Consider the following 19,336-nt stretch of genomic DNA (forward strand, 5'->3'; position numbering starts at 1 on the left):
TGGTGTGCTGAAAAGTATTAACTGGCTTGCTTAGAACACACCACACACCTGAATTGCAGTGTTTGCCAATACCTGTGTTGTAACACTGCTATCATGGCTGATTTCAAATTTCCAATATGTCATCACTTAATGTGGAGTAAGGGAGAAATGTGTAGTAACACAGCCTTCTACATTATCTCCCCCATATAGACTTAAATAACCTCCAGAGCATAGATAATTGTAAAATATAACAAATAATTAGGAAGCTGTGATTTTTGAGTATGTATTGCCTTTGATTTATTATAAATTACTTAATTGTAAGTATACTTAATTTATTTTTTTTTAATGCCTGTGTTTAATCACTGGCTCCCAAAACCCTTGACAAGTGCCAGCACACCAGTGGTACATATATTTTAAGAATAGAAATACTGTTTCTGCTTAATGTGGGATGCATGATTCCATACCATCTTAATAAGCAGTTATCAGTTATCAATCAGTTAATGTTATAAATTTGGTCTTTGATTCTCATGTTTTCCTGTAGAATTGCATATATGTTCTTATAGTAGAAATGATCACAAGGTACTATCATTCCTATATGTGTCCCCACTAATCTCTGAAATATTTGAATAGAGGGTAGATGTGGATTTTTGGGGGGTTTTTGTTTGTTTTTGTTTTGTTTCATAAATGTTGTTGTTTTATTCCACATCCCCAGAAACTGATGCAGTATCTGGCAGAGAGGATACTTTCAGTGAGTGTTTGTTGTTTGGTTGGTGGAATGAATAAAAGAAAGAAAGACACAGGGGCTAATTGAAGAAGAGAGTATGGCAAAGACCCTTAAACATTATCTGCAAGGCAGTCTCTATTTTCTCTTCCAGCTGGTGGGATGAAGGGTGGAAACTGAAAGAATGTCTCAGCCAGGGCAGCAGTATAAATATCCAGGTTGCTCTTAGTCAGAAAAAACTGTCATGAAAGTGGAAATAATATCTGCTGTATTTCTAACAAGTGAGGATTTGAATATGCAATTGGTAGAGTTGATTGTTTTCTCACTTTTTCAAGATTGATATTATTGATTAAATATACATGTATTTTACATTGCCTAAGGTAGAACACTCCTGTAAAAACATCAGGAATCTTAACTGTGAGCTCTGTTACAATTTGGGGCCAATGTATTTTTTTTTCCCCATGAGAATGCATCTCTAAAACTAAAAAAAAAAAAAAAAAAAAAAAAAGGAATTCAGTTAGAAAATATGAATTAATATGGAAATGTATTCTTTATAAGATCACTTACCCCTACCCTCCACTGTGAACCACTTCTCATATCTAAAGCATGATCCACTTACACACCTACACAGGTTGTCTGGCACATCAGCACAGCCTTCATATATTCCACATAAATACTGAACCTTCTCAGGCTAGCATTTTATGATTACTCTAGTGATAATTGATTTTTTGTTTAGGCAAATAAGCTACCTTCTTAATATAATAAGTAGCTTGCACTGATGAAGCATACACCATTTGCCTGTTGTTAGGTATTTTCATACATTTATGTATCACACATGTTATACATATAGTGCATCCACATTGTTATTGCCATGATTTTCCAGAGAGAATTTTCAAAATTTTAAAAATCTTGTACCAAATCCCATTCCATTTTTTAAGTCAACCAGCTATGAAAACAAGTGCTCTAGAGCATGAAACAATATATACATTAGTCATTTAATTTGTCATTGCTTTGTGTGTATAATGAAAATTATTGATCTTTAACTTCATTTACCTTATTCAACCTCCATATATTTTTCTCTAGTTTAAGAATCATTAGCACATATTAATAAACAGTTCTACTTCAAAGTAATTAATGTACCTATTTTTGAACAACAGAAATTATCTGGTAGTCTGAATTAGAAAAAAAATGAAGGCAGGATATTGCTTATACATTAGGATTAAAAGTACTGTCACTTTCTTTTGCTATGGCTCTCAAGTTTCTTCCCAAGTATGAAAGAAATGTAAAGGCATGTTAGCATAATGAAGTTTCATGCATTTTTACATTTAACAATCTAGGAAACTTAAATTCTCATCTCAAATATTTCACTTGAGGGAAAGTTAAAATCAAAACCCAAACATCAGCCATTGTGCTGACTAAAATTTGATATAGGATTAAATAAATTTTATAAAGACTTAGTTTACTCCATTGAAGAAAAACATATTTCTTTTTTTTTTTAATTTTTCTATAATACATAGCATAATGACATGCAGGTGGTTTTTCTAGCTGTTCAACTTTTACCTTTCAATCCATTTTATGTCATTTTGCTTGTAATTTTTGGCTTTGCTTTGTTTAAAGGCCATATAAATATAGTCATTCCTTTAGTACATAGTGTTCCTCATAAGTGTTTTATTAAGCTAACTAATGAGTTCCAGCTTGTCTTTTGTTGGATGCCTTATTTCTTAATGACCCTTGATAAGGGAAAATATACTTTGGTCTAAAATCTCTCTTTCTAATCAAAGCAGCAACCTTCTTATCTAAACATAAGGCAAATGCCAAATCTGATTAACAACTAGAAATACTGTAAGACAGAAAATTAATTAGGGCCCCCAAATGTCTTGAACTTACACAAAGTTGTTTTCAAGATTTTGAACCACCACATGATTTATGAAAAACGACTGTTTTGAAGATTTTTTAAATGTGGATTTTAAAAATCAATAATGATCTACCAAATATATAACCAACATTCTTCTTGAATCTTTGACCCTTGTCAATAAATCCCTGGTATCTTATTAAATTTGAAATTTTATATGAGTTCTTTTACTTGATATTAGCAAATTACTGCAGATTTTTTTTCCTGTCATACAATGTAGGATATTCTTAGAAATTACCTTCCTAAAAAGTATGTGGAAGATATCTCTGGAGTAAGTTACTCAGGCTACCTTTTAACACATGGTGATGGCTTGACAACATGCCAATTTAAAAATCTTTGTAGATAAATATATTATTGGTTTGGTTAATGTTATGCTGTTATAGCAGTGCATTTCTAAGTAAATTACACTTACATGTAAGATAAAGAAAACAAAAACTTTGAAATACATAAATTGAAAAGACCTGAAGTTAAAGATGAGTCTAAAATAGAATTATTGCCAGGCGCAGTGGCTGACGCCTGTAATCCCAACACTTGGGGAAGCCAAGGCGGGTGGATCACGAGGTCAGGAGAGCAAGACCATCCTGGCCAACATCCTGAAACCCCATCTCTACTAAAAATACAAAAATAGCTGGGTGTGGTGGCACATGCCTCTAATCCCAGCTACTCAGGAGCCTGACTCAGGAGGCTGAGGCAGAAGAATCACTTGAACCAGGAGTTAGAGGTTGCAGTGAGCTGAGATCACACTACTGCACTTCAGCCTGGGGATAGAGCGAGACTCCATCTCAAACATACATACATACATACGTACATATATACAATAGAATTATTAGTCAAATCAAATTATTGATGGGAAAAACATCCAGAAACAAAGATTCTTCCTCATGCCTTTATAAGTTATGGTATCCTGATTATGCTGCTGAATTTCTTTATTTTCTGTTGTAATTCAACTTACATGTTCATTGTATTTATTTTCTTTCTTTCAAACATTTTAGAGGAGTTTGAGAAAATATGTTGTATTGCTGGTCCACTTTCTTTGAAATAGTTTTAGTTGTCATACTTTATATCAACAATCAGAAATAAATATAATAATAGCAAAACAGTCTTTGTAACTTTAAAGAATCTATATTTTCATTTCAATTTATAACCTGAGCAATAATTAAATGAATTTATTCCTGTGACAAAAATTTATGTAATGCATGACATATCAGCCAATCTTAGAAGTACAAAGAAAATTAATATGTACAAACCTGCACTTGTACCCCTGACCTTAAAAGTTAAATAAAAGAAACTTAATATATAAACTCTGTTAATTCAAGTGAGGAAACTGAGGCATACAAAGGTTAAATAACTTGTACAGGTCATGCATATAGTAAGTGCAGAGCTTTAGTTATGGCTTTAAAGGAGAGATGAGCAAGCAACTAACCAAGTAGATGGTGAATGGGGAAAAAAAAGTTCACAAATTGTGAGCTAACACTAGATCTGGCTAAATTTAGGGCATAAAATAAAAAGAAAAAAAAGGCAAATTATATGAGACATTTGACCACAATTGTATGAAAAAGAAAAGGTAGTGTTTTTGAGAAATCTTAAAATAAAACATAGTTTGGAAAATAATTTCTGTAGAAACCTGAAGAAATTACTGGAAAATTCTGGCATTCTAAACAGAATGAAAGAACACGCGCAGGCTCATATGTTTTGTTATTGCTTAATGCAGTCTCACTAGCTGGATTGCATCTCTTTGCTATTGTCTATAGACGAACTGAAATGCTATGAACATAATAGACATTCAATAAATACTTATAAATTTATTAACATTTTAATGTGTATGTAATGAAATATCTTAAGTAGAAATATATTTCATAAGCTGAAGTCCAGTGTGCCTTTCATTGTTGAAGAAATAAGGTTCCGTGCTCAATTTATGTCATGAACAAAATGATTTGAAGACTCAATTTACCCTCTAATGAGTTTTGCCACATCAGGTAATTATCATTTAATTTACCATCACAAGCATTATTTAAACAAGAAAAGGCCCTTGCACTAACAAGGAAGCATCTGCATCTCACACCAGGAAAAGGGGAGTGCAGTCAAGCTTTGGATCAGCCCTCTACCTGTCAGGGAAAGAGAAGGAGGAGACAAAAAAGGCAAGGAAATTTATGAACTACACAAAAGGAGAAATTCAATCTTACTATCAACCTTCCTAAAAAATATATAATACTTAAAATCTATATTATATAATCTATATATTGATCTTTTAATAATTTAACATGCTCTGAAGGAAGCAGTGGAATGAAAAAAATAAGTCTATGAAATCGAAGAAATCACAGTTTTAATATCAACTTCATTAATTACTATTTCTGGGCATCCAAACAAGGTACTTAGTATTTTTGGTACTTAGGGAAGACATATATACAAAAAAAAAATACATATACAAAATAGGTATTTTTCCCCATGTTTTACCAAAAAATACATACATATACAACATATATATATACAACATACATATATAAAAATACATACATATATAACAGCTACATATATATGTATATGTTGTGTATGTACATGTACATGTTGTATATGTATTTTTGGTAAAATATGGGGAAAAAATACCTATTAACTAGTTTGAGCTGATTAGATGAGGAAAAAATATTTAAAAGAGCTGGCATGCTTTAGGCATTTAATATTTCTTATGTAAATTAATAAATGTAGGCATATATAATATATTTTTATGCACATTGTATTATCTCCTCAAAATAACAATTTATTTTTACTTATATACTGGATCTCTAATCTGTCTAATGGTAAAATACAAGTTTTGTGTTTAAAATTGGACTTGAATAGAAAAGAAAGACCAAAAATTTTTAAGAAGTGGAATGATTGTTTATGCATGATTCCCAATATTAAGAGTTTGTAAAATCAATAAATCAATAAATGAGTCACTTGTTCTAATATTCATATTTCTCATATACAAAATGTACTTAAAATATAATTCATAGATATAGGTGATATATTAGGGTATTGGAAAACAGGAATCCATTAGTTATATCTAATTTCAAGCTATATGATAATGACTCATATCAAAAAGGTAGTACTTTACACAAATTCCATAAAGATGAGTTGGTTTTTAACAGTGTTCTTTTGCCTGCTGTATTGTGTGTTCTATGTTGTTTTGATGTAGTTTCTGTTTATAAATAGTAACATCCTCCTTTCTCAAGATATTCAATCATGTCAAGTGTAACCTATGGATTTTTCTGGCTTTACTTAGTGAAGATTTATGAATGAATAAGTCAGTGAAGAAAAATTATTCCTTTCATGCAGATTTTACTTTATAATATGACAGGGAACACACATCACAGTAAAGTATGTTTGCATATATAGGATAGAGTAACATAAAATTAAAAATAATGAAAATTAATACGTTAACGAAAGCAGTATGTGGTCATACTTGTGGAATGAATGTTTTTGGTAGTGTGAAATACCAAAAACCTCTATTGCTTGATATTTTCAATGTTAACCCCCAAATGGTGGTGGTAGTTTTCTTAAACAGAGGACAAAATGACATGCGTGATGAGGGATAAAGTACATTTTTCTAGAAACACATTTGCTTTCTGTTTTATGATTAGGTATAGAATGTTTGCTGTAGGCCAACATCAAACAAAAACCCCCATACTTGAATATTAATGCCTAAGAGTATCTTAACAGAAAACAAAAGTTCTCATGTTTTAATAAAGATAAAATATTTTAAATGTCTGGTTGGCATAATAAATAACTGAAAGTCACATTCAATGGACTAGCCATACTACATATCATTATGTAGTATAGCATATCGTTATGTAGTACTGCATATCATTATGTAGTACTACATTATGTAGATATATAGCTGTACTATATATCATTCTACTTATTATTATGTTAGTGACTTTCTCAACATTTTTGCTACAGTGATTTTAGAAATCTGAAAATGCTATCATAGATTTCTACCTCACAAATAAAAGGAGACAGACTTCGACCAAGATCAGTTTTAGAGTCATTCTTGAAATAGTTTATCATTACCTTGGCACCCCCAAAATATTTAATATTCTATAAAACAAATCTGAAAAAATTATAGACTGAGAGCATGATTACATCATTTAATTTGCATAAGGAAAAAGTGATTTTGCAAAATACGTAAAATATGTTATATGTTTGGAAGAGACAAAGGAAGATTCCGAATGGAAGTCTATCTGAAGGAGAGAACATACCTTTAATAACTTCTGACACACACACACACACACACACACACGTAGGTATATATACACATATATAAAACCGAAGCATGTTTATACATATTCTCAGATTAATAAGAGTTTCCGTATACACATCAATCTAATGGTTTTAATATAATTAAGTGGATATAGAAAGTTACTATGGATCAGAGGAAAGTGAAGGGACAGTCAATGCCTTTAAAAGTACATGTTGATTCAGATTGGATAAAGTAAATGAAGAAGATCATGGAGATTGTAATAACATTGACACCAGTCAAACCGAACTTGCTAAATGGAGGCAAAACAAATATCCAACATACTCCCACAGTTGCTGTGTTATTCCTGTCATTATATCCTAAATGAATATACAGTACCAGAAACCAATTAGATTAGCTCTGTTGTTGTGATTCTTGAGGATGATTGTATTCACTGTGGTGGAGCATATCAAGAGGAGAAACAGAAGACATGGTAATAGGAGGAAGCATAGGGTATGTCCTTTCACTTGGCAAACAGATGATTGGATGAACAAACTGTAGTAGAGCCACACAATGGAATACTTCTTAGTAATAAAAAAGAATGAGCTCTCGGTACACAATGTAAAGTGGATGAATCTCAAGCTAATTACGCTGAGTGAAAGGAGTTGGCCAAAAATCTTTATGATTTCATTTATATAAAAGACTAAGAATTACAAACCAATAAGGAGTGACAGAAAATCAGTAGTTTCCTATGAACGAGGCCAGGCACAGAGGGGGCGAGGTTACAAAGGGGCCTCACTATACTTTTGGGATTGATGAATAGGTTCATTATCTTGAGAGTGGTTACGGTTTCAGAAGTGTGTATGTATGCTAAACTTATCCAATGGTACATTTAAATGTGTGTAGTTCATTGTATGTCAGTGGTACTTTAATTAAAATAAGACTTTCCAGAGTCAGTTTGATCAGGAACCCTTGAATCACAGATGTGATTTTAAGATTTTTCAAAATAATTGAGATCATTTAGGTGAAAAATATTATTTACTGTATTATGTAGATGTTGCCACCCTGAGTGAAGAATAAAGCTATCTATGAAAAGAAAAGGAAAAAAAAGGTCAGATTTCTGATGTTCTCATTCAGGTGTAATTCTACTTACCGGTAAGTATATCCTACGACTATGATAAAAATTTCAGACTTGTACAATAAGAGAAAGTATGGGTTTTTATATTTCCTTCTCTTCTCCCACTAAAACTTTTAATATAGAACCTACATGTATATAGCCTGGGAATTTAAAAAAATTATTGAAATTTTTTTCAATTTACTAATATTTTTATAGAAACTTCAGCCAGTATGTATATGTCTGTATATTTGTTTGCTGTTGGCAGTTTATTGATTGCTTTAAAAACTCATAAATCTATTAGTCTTTGTATTATGTTTACAATAGAGATAGAACATTTATACTTCTATGAAAAAATGCAACATCAATGGTTTGGAAAATAATGTTTTCTGCAAGTTGGCAAACTATAGGCACTTCAGTAGGATAACAGCTCCTTTTCCACTTGCTTCTACTATAATAACTGGTCTAGTTCTTCAAAGAACAAATGAACAGGGATCATAACGTAAGAGCCCAGTTTAATACCTGGTTAAGTCAAGTAAAGGAAACATATTTGTCTAAAGTAATTTGGGGAATTCTTTAAATCTTCCCTGTGATTCTTTTTTATTTTTCTATTTACTATCTTTTTCTATTAACTTCCCCAAGGACACCAGGTCATACAACCATCTGCACCAGGCTCTATGGTCAGGAAGGAATGCCCCTCACTAGCCATAAACACTTTTCTCTTGCTCAGCTGATGACCTTGGCTGCAGTGACCAGTGTAGTCTCACCTTGAATACTGCCTTCACATTTTCATCCTGTCTCCCTATCTGCCTGAGCTAATCTGTTTCAGGGTTCTCTTTGTTCACTACATCCTGAGAATTAATGTTTATCCTAGTTTGGTGATTTCTAGCAGGGAAACATGGTCTCTTTACAAAATCTTGTTAATGATATTTCACTTCAGGGACTAAGACCTGTTTTACTGCAGTTTTTGCCTTTGCCTTCTTCAAATCATTATCTTTCGCTCCCAACTGATAGCAAAGAGCCAAACGCCCAGGTTTAATTTGCAATGTCCTTGCTTAATTCAAACTTGCCGCTATACTCTCAGGGTAGCCCAATTTATCTTTTGAAAACACTTTCCACTGTAAAATGCTTTCAACTCTTTTCTGTTCTCTTGCTGTGTATTACACATGCCTGTGTTACTACCTTACACATTGGAGGAAATTAGACTTGTCTAGTTCAGGAAATTAGCATGTTCTCTTAGATATTTTGAAAGGTAAGATTTACCTTATAATCAGTACTCAACCTATCAAAATAACGGCTGCCTTGGCTGTAGGTCAGGAGGACAAGTTCAGGGAAAACGGTGCATCTGCTGGAGCAGGCAGAATAGTCTGTTTCATTTCTACAATAGCTAACATAATAATAGAAGAACCAGTAATGAGGGCTGGTGAGGGTCCTAACATACACGGTGGTCTTTAGCACCATCATTCGTGTTATCGCTGTGAATCACTGACATAACTGTACTATTTCTGATTTGAAAAGCTATAGATGGCTCCTCAATTTCTTTTACAACGAAATCAAAACTTTTCAGTATGACACTCAAAGAGCCCTTATTTTGTCTCCAAACCACATTTCTTGCATCATTTTCTCCTCTTTCTTGCTCACTTCCCAAACACAGCCTTCTCATTCTTCCAGGCCACTAACAGTGCAACTTCTTTTATGTCTGAGAGATGTTTCCATCTTGTCTTCACTAAGCAAAGTTTTCGCTCAAATCCAAAGCCCAGCACAGGCTTCTTTGAAACTTTTCCTAGCCAGGCCTGATCCTCTTTGAAATGTACTTTTTGGAAATATTACTGTGCTGCTTCAGGGAAAAGGAGCTCTGTGTACACCTCTTGTGGCACTGTGATTCATGGAGTTGTTAACAAGTGATTCTTATTAAAATGAGAACCTTGAGAATAGGAAATAGGACTTTTTCACTTTGTACTTCTAGATATGTGCACATGCCTGGCACATCACAATAGATCTTCAATCTATATTTGTGGAAGGAGTACGTGAAAATCTTATGTAGTGATTTTCTTGGGTAGGCAAATGGAGTGTGGCAACAGAAATATCTGGGGACTGCAAAACGCAAATATACAACCAGATAGAGAGTTCTCAAAAGAGAGAAAAATGCAAACAGAACCAGATATAGAATCTGGAGTGATTAGAGTTTTTGTCTATTCCTAAGAGAACAAGTAAGAAAGGTCTGAATTTTAGTCCCAAGTAAACAGGAATATTAGGAAAAGTATCAATCAAGGTCTTAGACATAGAGAAATAAGAGTAAATCAATTAATGGAACTAGGCTATAAGGTTAGAGTGGCTTATTTTAAGAAAACCAGAGTTCATTGTCGAAATGACACAAGGAACAAGGTACCAGAGATGGTGCTCCTTAAACTAACCCCGACTAGGAGCAGACTTAGCCCAAGGTGTCCATGTCTTTTGCAATTTATTCGCATCACTCCGTGTTCATGGAAAGAAAAAACGTTAATCAAAAAGGCTTGTCACTTGAAGTTCCACACTTCAGGGTGTTACTTTAGGTTCTGCACCTGTGCCTATTTCAAATTTTCTGGTCTTTGTGGTGTTTTCTATATATTTATGGTTTGGGGCTAGTTGTTTTCATTGTTATTATTTTTAATCCATAACTGACTCTCTACTTAGGACTTCTGAAACAATGGCACGGTGCTTTTCCCCCACCAGATGTTGCTTTTCATTTCCTCCTCCTTGAATTTATTTGCTCAGCTGCCAAGCAACTCCTGATTTGCTCTCTTCTAGGTTCACCCTCTACTGGCTTATGCCACAAACTATATCAGGGCTTATGACCTCAAATTTCTGAGAGTGAAGGGACTCAGAATTTGAGTGAGTGCAGTATTCTAGAGGAGTCAAGCAGTTATAATCATCCTTCTTATAACATTCCTCCTGTTCATTTTTGAATCTCTATAAAGAAATAGTTGAGGCTGGGTAATTGATAAAGAAGGCAGGCTTACTTGGCTCATGGTTCTGCAGCCTGTACAGGAAGCATGGCATCCGCACCTGTTCAGCTCCTGGGGAGGCTTCAAGTAGCTTTTACTCATGGTGGAAGATGAAGCTAGAGCAGGTACATCACGTGTCAATTGCAGGAACAAGAGGAGAGAGGATGGAGGTCCCAGATGTACAAACAACCAGATCTCACATGATCTAATGGAGTGAGAACTCACTTATCACCAAGCAGATGGTGCTAAGCCCTCATAAGGGATCTACTGACATGATCCAATCACCTCCCACCAGGCCCCACTTCCAACATGAAGAATCACATTTCAACATGAGATTTGGAGGGGACAAACCTCCAAACTATGTCCCCTCCAAACACATATCAAGGACTACTTTGGTTATCTCAGTATCATCTTATTAGTTTCTGCTGCCACCATAAGACAAAATTCAAATAGTATAAAAGTTAGAGGGGAATTGCCATTCTTCCCTCTGTGTTTATTCATTCACTTTAATTTGAGGAGTTTATTTAAATAAAAACATGAAGTTTTTCAATGGCAAGAAAACCATGGTGATAGGACTCTGTTAACACTGGCCAAGAAAACATCATAGGACAGCCACAGTTTTCTGGCTTACCAGGCTGTAATCAAATGAGGATGTGAAGAGTGAAGATCTCCCAAGGAGGGTGCTTTACTTCAACTAGAAAAACAAACTGTGCTCTCCATAATTGTTTTTGAGTTAGAAGAGGCTTTGATGTTTTTCACTTTTCCTTCTATGAAAGAAAACACATTATGACTTTTAAGTTATACAAACAAAACTTTTTTAAAAAAAATGCATATTCATGCCCCAAGCCAACTTTTCCTAATTAGTCAGATGGAGAACTAATGGAGTTGTTGGAAAGCTGATTGAATACTTAAGAGCCCAGGAATAACATCAATCACCATTTGGAGAAAAGAGAATGTGTTTAGCAATAGGTTGGTAAACTGAGAAGCCTCAAGTTAGCCTGGAGGGAAGTTGTAGGACTGCTCCAACTCTAATCCCCAAATTCCCTCTCTTCATTGGTTAAAGGAGGCTGCCAGTGGTAGAGTTCTGTTATTACCTCTGTTTAGTTTTCCTCCAAAGTCCCCTAACCTCAGTTATTCTGAAGTAGTAATAATAACATATCTGGTCATATCTTAGAGGTGAAACAATTTCTTGCAGCAGGTTGGGCCTTCATTTACTATTTCTTTAATTCATCCATCTAACAAGCAATTTCCATGTATATTGTAATCCTTATGTATTACATAGGATTACATATATTAAGCAGGTAATGTATGTAGGTTCATTGTGTGGAAATTGCAGAAATATGTAAAAATATTCTTAGCATTGTTTCCCTGACCTGGCAAGAGTAGAATCAGGAATTGGAAAGTTGTTAAGAGAATTTGTCATTTAAACCTCCTCTAAAATGTTGGATTTTATTAAAAACATATTTATGTATTACTTTTATTTAAGAGTAATTATCTTTCCTAAGAATCTTGTCAATTTTCCCAGACAGGACGCTGAATCTAGAGAGAACATATTTTTTAGGAATAAGGTAAACCAGGCCACCTCTTGCAGAACACAGAGCACCTAACTCAGGTGTGGGCCATGGTGGAGCCGAGGTCAACAATGGCTGACCAGCACACTCCAGGACATTCCATAGTGGCTTGCTCTTTCCTCTTCTTCTGCTTTCAGAACAATAACCTGCCATCCTTTTTATTTTTCAAATTTGATTGATTCTAAACAAAAATACCAGGCAGTTATTTTCATATTTTATAGCTCAGGGTCACTTAAATTATAATTAATTTTTACTGATCCCATCATTTCAAATTCATCTTAGGCAATTTAACAAGAAAAGGTCTAAATGTTTTTTTTTAAATACGTTAATAAGGATCTGTACATGTTGAATCTCTAATTACCTGTGTATTATCTCTGCTCAGTCTTGAGTGAAGTCTGAGTGAATAATTTCTTCAATGATCCAATTTTTCCGTTTTTTTCCCCTCAATCATTTAATGCACATGACTATATCCTAAGTTTAGTGAAGCAGAAAACAAAGTAGAAATATATTTTAAAGCACAATTATTACAGAATGCTTCCAGTTTCTATCTTCTCTAAATGAATAACGTCTGCAGGTTTAAGCTATTTTCTCTCATCTGGATCTTCTCTTTGTCTCTGGATCCTTTGTCACATAATGAGAAGTTGAATGCTGAAATTTGAAGTTTCACAAAAGAGAAAACTAAATTGAAAAATAAATAGTCTTCTCAGTTTTTGTATTCATGATAATTATAAAGCAAAACAGCAGCAACTGAGATATTTAGTTCAAATATAAGCACAATATAAACACTGGCTGTGTTAACAACTGGTAAGATTTCAAAATCCCTCCTAGTTGTGCTTCATTACTCCAGGTATAAATATTTACTCAACTTGAGATAAAATTTTTCTCAAAAAAGATTAATAATATATATAACGGTTTTTTTTTGTCTGAATGCAGAGCTGAATATCTGTTTTACTTCATTTCACGTTTTATATCAGCACAGTCAAACTTTCTCAACAAAAAAGCAGTCTGATTTAAGCCACGGTCGCAGATCTTTGCCAGACTGTAACAACTTTCATTAGAGATGAGTATTTTACATACTTACCATGATTCACTCAGTTGGGGGTTCTTTATTGTTATCATTTCAATTCAATAACAAAAAATAAGAAAAAAATGGAGCCCTGGATAAAATTTCAATTACTAAGCAAAGTAAGAAGTAATTACAGTTTTCAACAATACAGAAGCAATTCAATGTATAAACTCTGTATTCCCATTTTATAGCACTAAAAATCTTTAAAATATTTTCCAAACAGTTCATTGCTAACATCAGCAGTCTCCCCTCCACTGTCCCCCAAACATTCTCAAATTATTTCTTTTGTGATAATAACTTTGAAATCCTTCAGATTTTTAAATAATATATTTTCAGAAGTTTTGGTTGAATGCATAATGTTAAACTGAACTTCCTAGGTTAGGCAGGATATATTTGAATGTTGCTTGTACCTTCTGCAATATAGTACTTCTAATGGGACTAGAATAAACAAACTGAGGATATCGGCTTGATAGCTTCTGTGATGTTTTTCTGTTCTCTGTTTTTTACCTACAAGTGGCTTTTAGCAGTGAGGAATAAAGATGATTGACAGAAAATAATGTTAATTGCATGGAATTTAAAGTTATAGGGATCTTACCCCATCCTAGTTTCATTTAATACTAATATAGCCTATGACAATTCACTTATGTGGCTGCCTCAATCCTTAGTTTTCACAATTATAAAACTAGAGTTATGGGAACAGGTACTCAATAGAAATATTGTGAGAAATAATAGCATAATGTACAATAAGCAATCAACATATGTAATGACTATTAATGCTGTTAATATAGAACATAAATAAATGAACATAATTTTCAACCACTTACAAATATTTCAATATAATTTGGAAATGAATTACAAATTAGAGAAAAATAGAAAAAGACTATTGTCCAATAAAATAGCTATTCACAGTCACCCTGTTACACTGAATTTGATTGCTTATATAGGTTCTGCATTAATGAAAAGGAGAGGACAAGAAAGTAGATACTTTCTTTTCCTAGAACATTCATTAAATTAAAAGTGCTGAGACTTCTGGTTTCCAGTTCCACTTATAAGTCACCACTCTGTTCTAACAACAGCAAAAAGTGGAGTGACTGATAAGTCAACTTTTATTAGATCAATAAAAGGTGATGGAAAACAGTTGTCTTCACTGTTTTGGAGATTGGAGAGACAGACAAGTGAATACATTGGGTCACAGATTACCAGAGCAGAGTCTCACCATTGAAAACCTTGGCAGGAATGAGTACTGGGGTTGCAAACCTGAAATATAGTTGATGAATTGGTGGGGCACAAAGTAGACAAGTCTGAGAATTAAAAACTCCAGGGGAACCCACAAAATGAAGCTCACACTTTTGTGAGATTTACCTCCAGGAACTCTACCCACTTCTCTCAGTAAATATCAGAGAAAAGTCTCCTCATCATTCTGGTGTGGGGATAGGAAAAGAAACCACTTCAGAATATGCCAGAGCATTCTGTTAGAAAGGTTTGCACTCAGGAGAAACTCTTTAACCAGAGCTTATCCTCTTGGGTTTCATCAGAACCTTGGGGAAGGGAAATGCCCAATTTCAGCCACTTATATCCTCATACATGGAGGAAGGGAAATACAGAATCTCAGCCCACTCTAACCATCCACAAAGGGAAAGGAAAATACCCATCTTTAGCCTACTCTAGCCTTCCTTTTCTATTTATGGGGTGGTGGTGCTGAGAAGCACTTCTGAAGTTCAAGTCCGGAGGCATAGGCTTAAAAAAAGACTGAGACTGAATCACAGGACTATAGAATGCTTCCTGTTCCTGACACCTTACTACTGCATTATTGAAGACCTGTTTACAGCGGTCCTTTTACTACAACATGCTACTAGCTACATCATGTCCAGTTATCAAGAAAAAATTGCAAGGCATACCAAAAGGCAAAAAAGAGAAACAAACCCACAATTTGAAGAGGCAGAGCAAGCAGACATGACAGGGATATTGGAATTTTCAGACTGGGAATTTAAACAAACATGATTGATAGGCTAAAGGCTCTTAATGGATACGTAAAGTAGACAACATGAAAGTACAGATGGGAAATTTAAACAGAGATAGAAATCCTAAGCAACAAAAAAAAACATACTATGGGTCAAAAATATTGAAACAGAAATGGAGAACATTAAGCATCATACTGGAAGAAATACTACTTTTAAATATAATACTTCCTTCTCAATATGCATCTATTTTATTTCCTTTTCTTTAGCAAATGCTATAGGACAAAAGGAAATATATACATCTAGAAAAGGAAGAAATTGTCTTTATTCTCAGATGACATGATTGTCTATGTAAAATATCTGAAAGAACTGACAAAACTCCCAGAACTAATTGATCATAGCAAGGTTGTAGGAATATACATAGTCAATCGCCTTCTGTATTAGTTCATTTTCATACTGCTATGAAGAAATACCCAAGACTGAGTAATTTATAAGGAAAAAGAAGTTTAATAGATTCACAGTTCCACATGGCTGAGGAGGCCTCTCAATCATGGTGGAAGGTGAAGGAGGAGCAAAGGCATGTCTTACATGGCAGCAGGCAAGAAAGCATGCTCAGGGAGACTGCCCCTTTATAAAACCATCAAGTTGCATAAGACTTATTCATTATCACAAGAACAGCATGAGAAAAGCCCACCCCTATGATTCAGTTACCTCCACTAGGTCCCTCCCACGACACATGGGGATTAAGGGAGCTACAATCTGAGATTTCGCTGGGGACACAGCCAAACCATATCATTCTGCCCCTGGCTGCTCCCAAATCTCATGTCCTTACAATTAAAAACACAAAAGCACAATCATGCCCTTCCAACAGTCTCTCAGAGTCTTAACTCATTCCAGCATTAACTGAAAAGTCCAAGTCCAAAGCCTCATCTGAGACAAGGCAAGTCCCTTCCTCCTATGAGCCTGTAAAATCAAAAGCTAGTTAGTTACTTCCTAGATACAATGGGGGTACAGGCATTGGGTAAATATACCTATTCTGAATGGGAGAAATTGGACAATACAAAGGAGCCACAGTCCCCATGCGAGTCCAAAATCCAATAGGGCAGTCATTAAACCTTAAAGTTCCAAAATGACCTCATTTGACTCCATGTCTTACATCCAGGTGACACTGATGCAAAAGGTGGTTCCCATGGCCTTGGGAAGCTCTGCCTCTATGGCTTTGCAGGGTACAGTGCTTCTGTTCTGACTGGTTTCATAGGCTGGCGCTGAGTGTCTGTGGCTTTTCCAGGTGCATGGTGCAAGCTGTCAGTGGAACTACCATTCTGGGGTCTGGAGGATGGTGGCCTTCTTCTCACAGCTCCACTAGGCAGTGCCCCAGTGAGGACTCTGGGTTCGGGGAGGACTCCAACCCCACATTTCCCTTCTGCACTGCCATAGCAGAGGTTCTCCATGAGAGTTCCACCCCTGCAACACACCTTGGCCTAAACATCCAGGCGTTTTCATACATCCTCTGAAATCTAGGTGGAAGTTCCCAAACCTCAAATCTTGTCATCTGTACACCTGCGGGACCCACACCACATGGAAGCTGCCAAGGCTTGGGGCTTGAACCATTTGAAGCCATGGCCCAAGCGGTATGTTAGTTCTTTTTGGCCACAGCTGGAGTAGCTGGGGCACAGGACACTGAGTCCCAAGGCTGAATACTGAAGGCGGGCCCTGGTCCTGGTCAAAGAAACCATTTTTCTCTCCTAGGACTATGATGGAAGGGGCTTCTGTGAAGGCCTCTGACATGCCCTGCAGACATTTTCTCCATTGCTTTAGTGATTAACATTCTGCTCCTCATTACCTATGCAAATTTCTGCAGCTCGCTTGAATTTCTCCCCAGAAAATGGGTCTTTCTTTTCTACTGCTTTGTCAGGGTACAGATTTTTCTAACGTTTATGCTCTGCTTCCTCTGGAATGCTTTGCTCCTTAGAAATTTCATCTGTCAGATACCCTAAATCATCTGTCTCAAGTTTAAAGTTCCACAGATCTCTAGGACAGGGTTAAAATGCTGCCAGTCTCTCTGCACAGCAAGAGTGAACTTTACTCCATTTCCTAACAAGTTCCTCATCTCCATCTGAGACCATCTTAGCCAGGACTTTATTGTCCATATCACCTCAGCATTTTGGTAAAGTCATTCAACAAGTCTCTAGGAAGTTCCAAACTTTCCAATCTCTTCATGTCTTCTGAGCCCTCCAAGTCTCTATGAAGTTCCAAACTTTCCCACATTTTCCTATCTTCTTCTGAGCCCTCCAAACTGTTCCAACTTATCCCTGTTACTCCATTGCAGTGTAGTAGTTTCAGCTAGCATTGGGCAATTTGGAGTATGGTTAAGTACCTTTGATCTCATACACACTGAAAAATGTTCATTGGATGTGTATAAAAATCTGAGTTTATACATCTGAGCTAGAGAATTACCAAAGCCACTGCGAATGTGCTATTTTAGAATTAATTTCAATAAATCCATGTTTCTACAGATCTCACATTCACAGAAGGCATTAAAGGGCAGGTAAAGCAAGGTATTTTAATATAACAATTTTATTTAAAGTAAATACATATTTTCTAATCAGTAACATAATTATCAGGTAGCTGATATTCTTTTGGCTATGTCTTTACAGTGAATTAAATATATTTATGATGCTAAATGCACACACACATACATTGTAAAAACATTTTTGTATTTGTATGAGGCCAAAAATATGTATGGTTTTTGTACATTTGAACAAAAACATATGAGAATTAACATGTTAGCTAAGTGTTTACATTTTGTAGCAAACTAAGATGTATCTTTAAATACTTTACCAAGATTAGTATTGTCTTAGTATTTGATGTTGTCTGAGTAGAGATGGAATTTTGGATTACTAATTAAGGTCAGAATCAGGAAATAGTTGCATATTATACATTTCCATAGTAAAGTTTTATGAAAATGGTAATTATGTAGTTTGTTTTCAAGGAAACCATAATGGTATATAATGATGAAAACAGGTGAAATTGTGGAAAGTAACCCTTCATTCAAAGACTATGTTCATAATCTAAGCCAAAAATGAACATTAAGTAAGTGAATGCAATCAAAATCTAGAATATCTATTCCTGGTTCGTGAAATCTGACTGAATCTAATTTTTAAAAAAGAGATGGGAATCTCTATGTCACCCAGACTGGTCTTGAACTCCTGGCCTCAAGTGATCTTCCAGCATGTACAAGAAAGCGTGTATAGCAGAATTGCCTTTTGTAAAACCATCGGATCTCATGAGACTTATTCACTATCATGAGAACAGTGTGGGAAAACCTACCCTCATGATTCAGTTATCTCCCACTGGGTCCTTCCCATGACACATGGGTATTCTTGGAGCTCCAATTCAAGATGAGATTTGGGTGGAGACACAGCCAAATGATATCACCTTCCTATATAGCTCTAGTAAACAAATGTAATTTTAAATAAAAAATACAATGCCATTTATGTTAGCAGTAGCCCCCCCCCCAAAAAAAAAAGAAATAGGTAAAAATTGAACAAAATATCTTCAAGGTTTATCTGAGGAAAACAACAAAACTATGATAAAAGAAATCAAAGAAGAACTACGCAAATGGAGAGATAGTCTACATTCATAAATAGGAAGACTCAATAGTGTCAAGATTTTAGTTCTTCACAACTTGATCGATTCAGTGCAATCCCAATTAAAACCCCAGCAAGCTATTTTATATTGTCAGGATGATTCTAATGTTTATATGGAGAGGCAAAAGGTACACAGTAGCCATATTGAAGGAGAATTACAAAGGAGAG

General features: G+C 35.0%; 1 protein-coding gene and 1 long non-coding RNA gene across 2 annotated transcripts in view; one reads left to right on the forward strand and one right to left on the reverse strand.

Annotated features, from left to right (window-relative positions):
• The window catches only part of GPC5 (glypican 5), a 1,453,242-nt gene that overhangs the window by 920,719 nt on the left and 513,187 nt on the right, over positions 1-19,336 (forward strand). The window lies entirely within an intron of this gene.
• Positions 10,922-19,336, reverse strand: part of LOC129049579 (uncharacterized) — a 36,318-nt gene continuing 27,903 nt past the window's right edge. The window contains exons 3-5 of the long non-coding RNA XR_010136809.1: positions 12,856-12,965; positions 11,555-11,690; positions 10,922-11,039 (exon numbers count right to left, since the gene is read on the reverse strand). This is a non-coding gene — a long non-coding RNA (uncharacterized LOC129049579). The remainder of the gene's footprint in view (positions 11,040-11,554; positions 11,691-12,855; positions 12,966-19,336) is intronic.

This window comes from Pongo abelii, chromosome 14 (genome assembly GCF_028885655.2).
Source record: "Pongo abelii isolate AG06213 chromosome 14, NHGRI_mPonAbe1-v2.0_pri, whole genome shotgun sequence".
NCBI lineage: Eukaryota > Metazoa > Chordata > Mammalia > Primates > Hominidae > Pongo > Pongo abelii.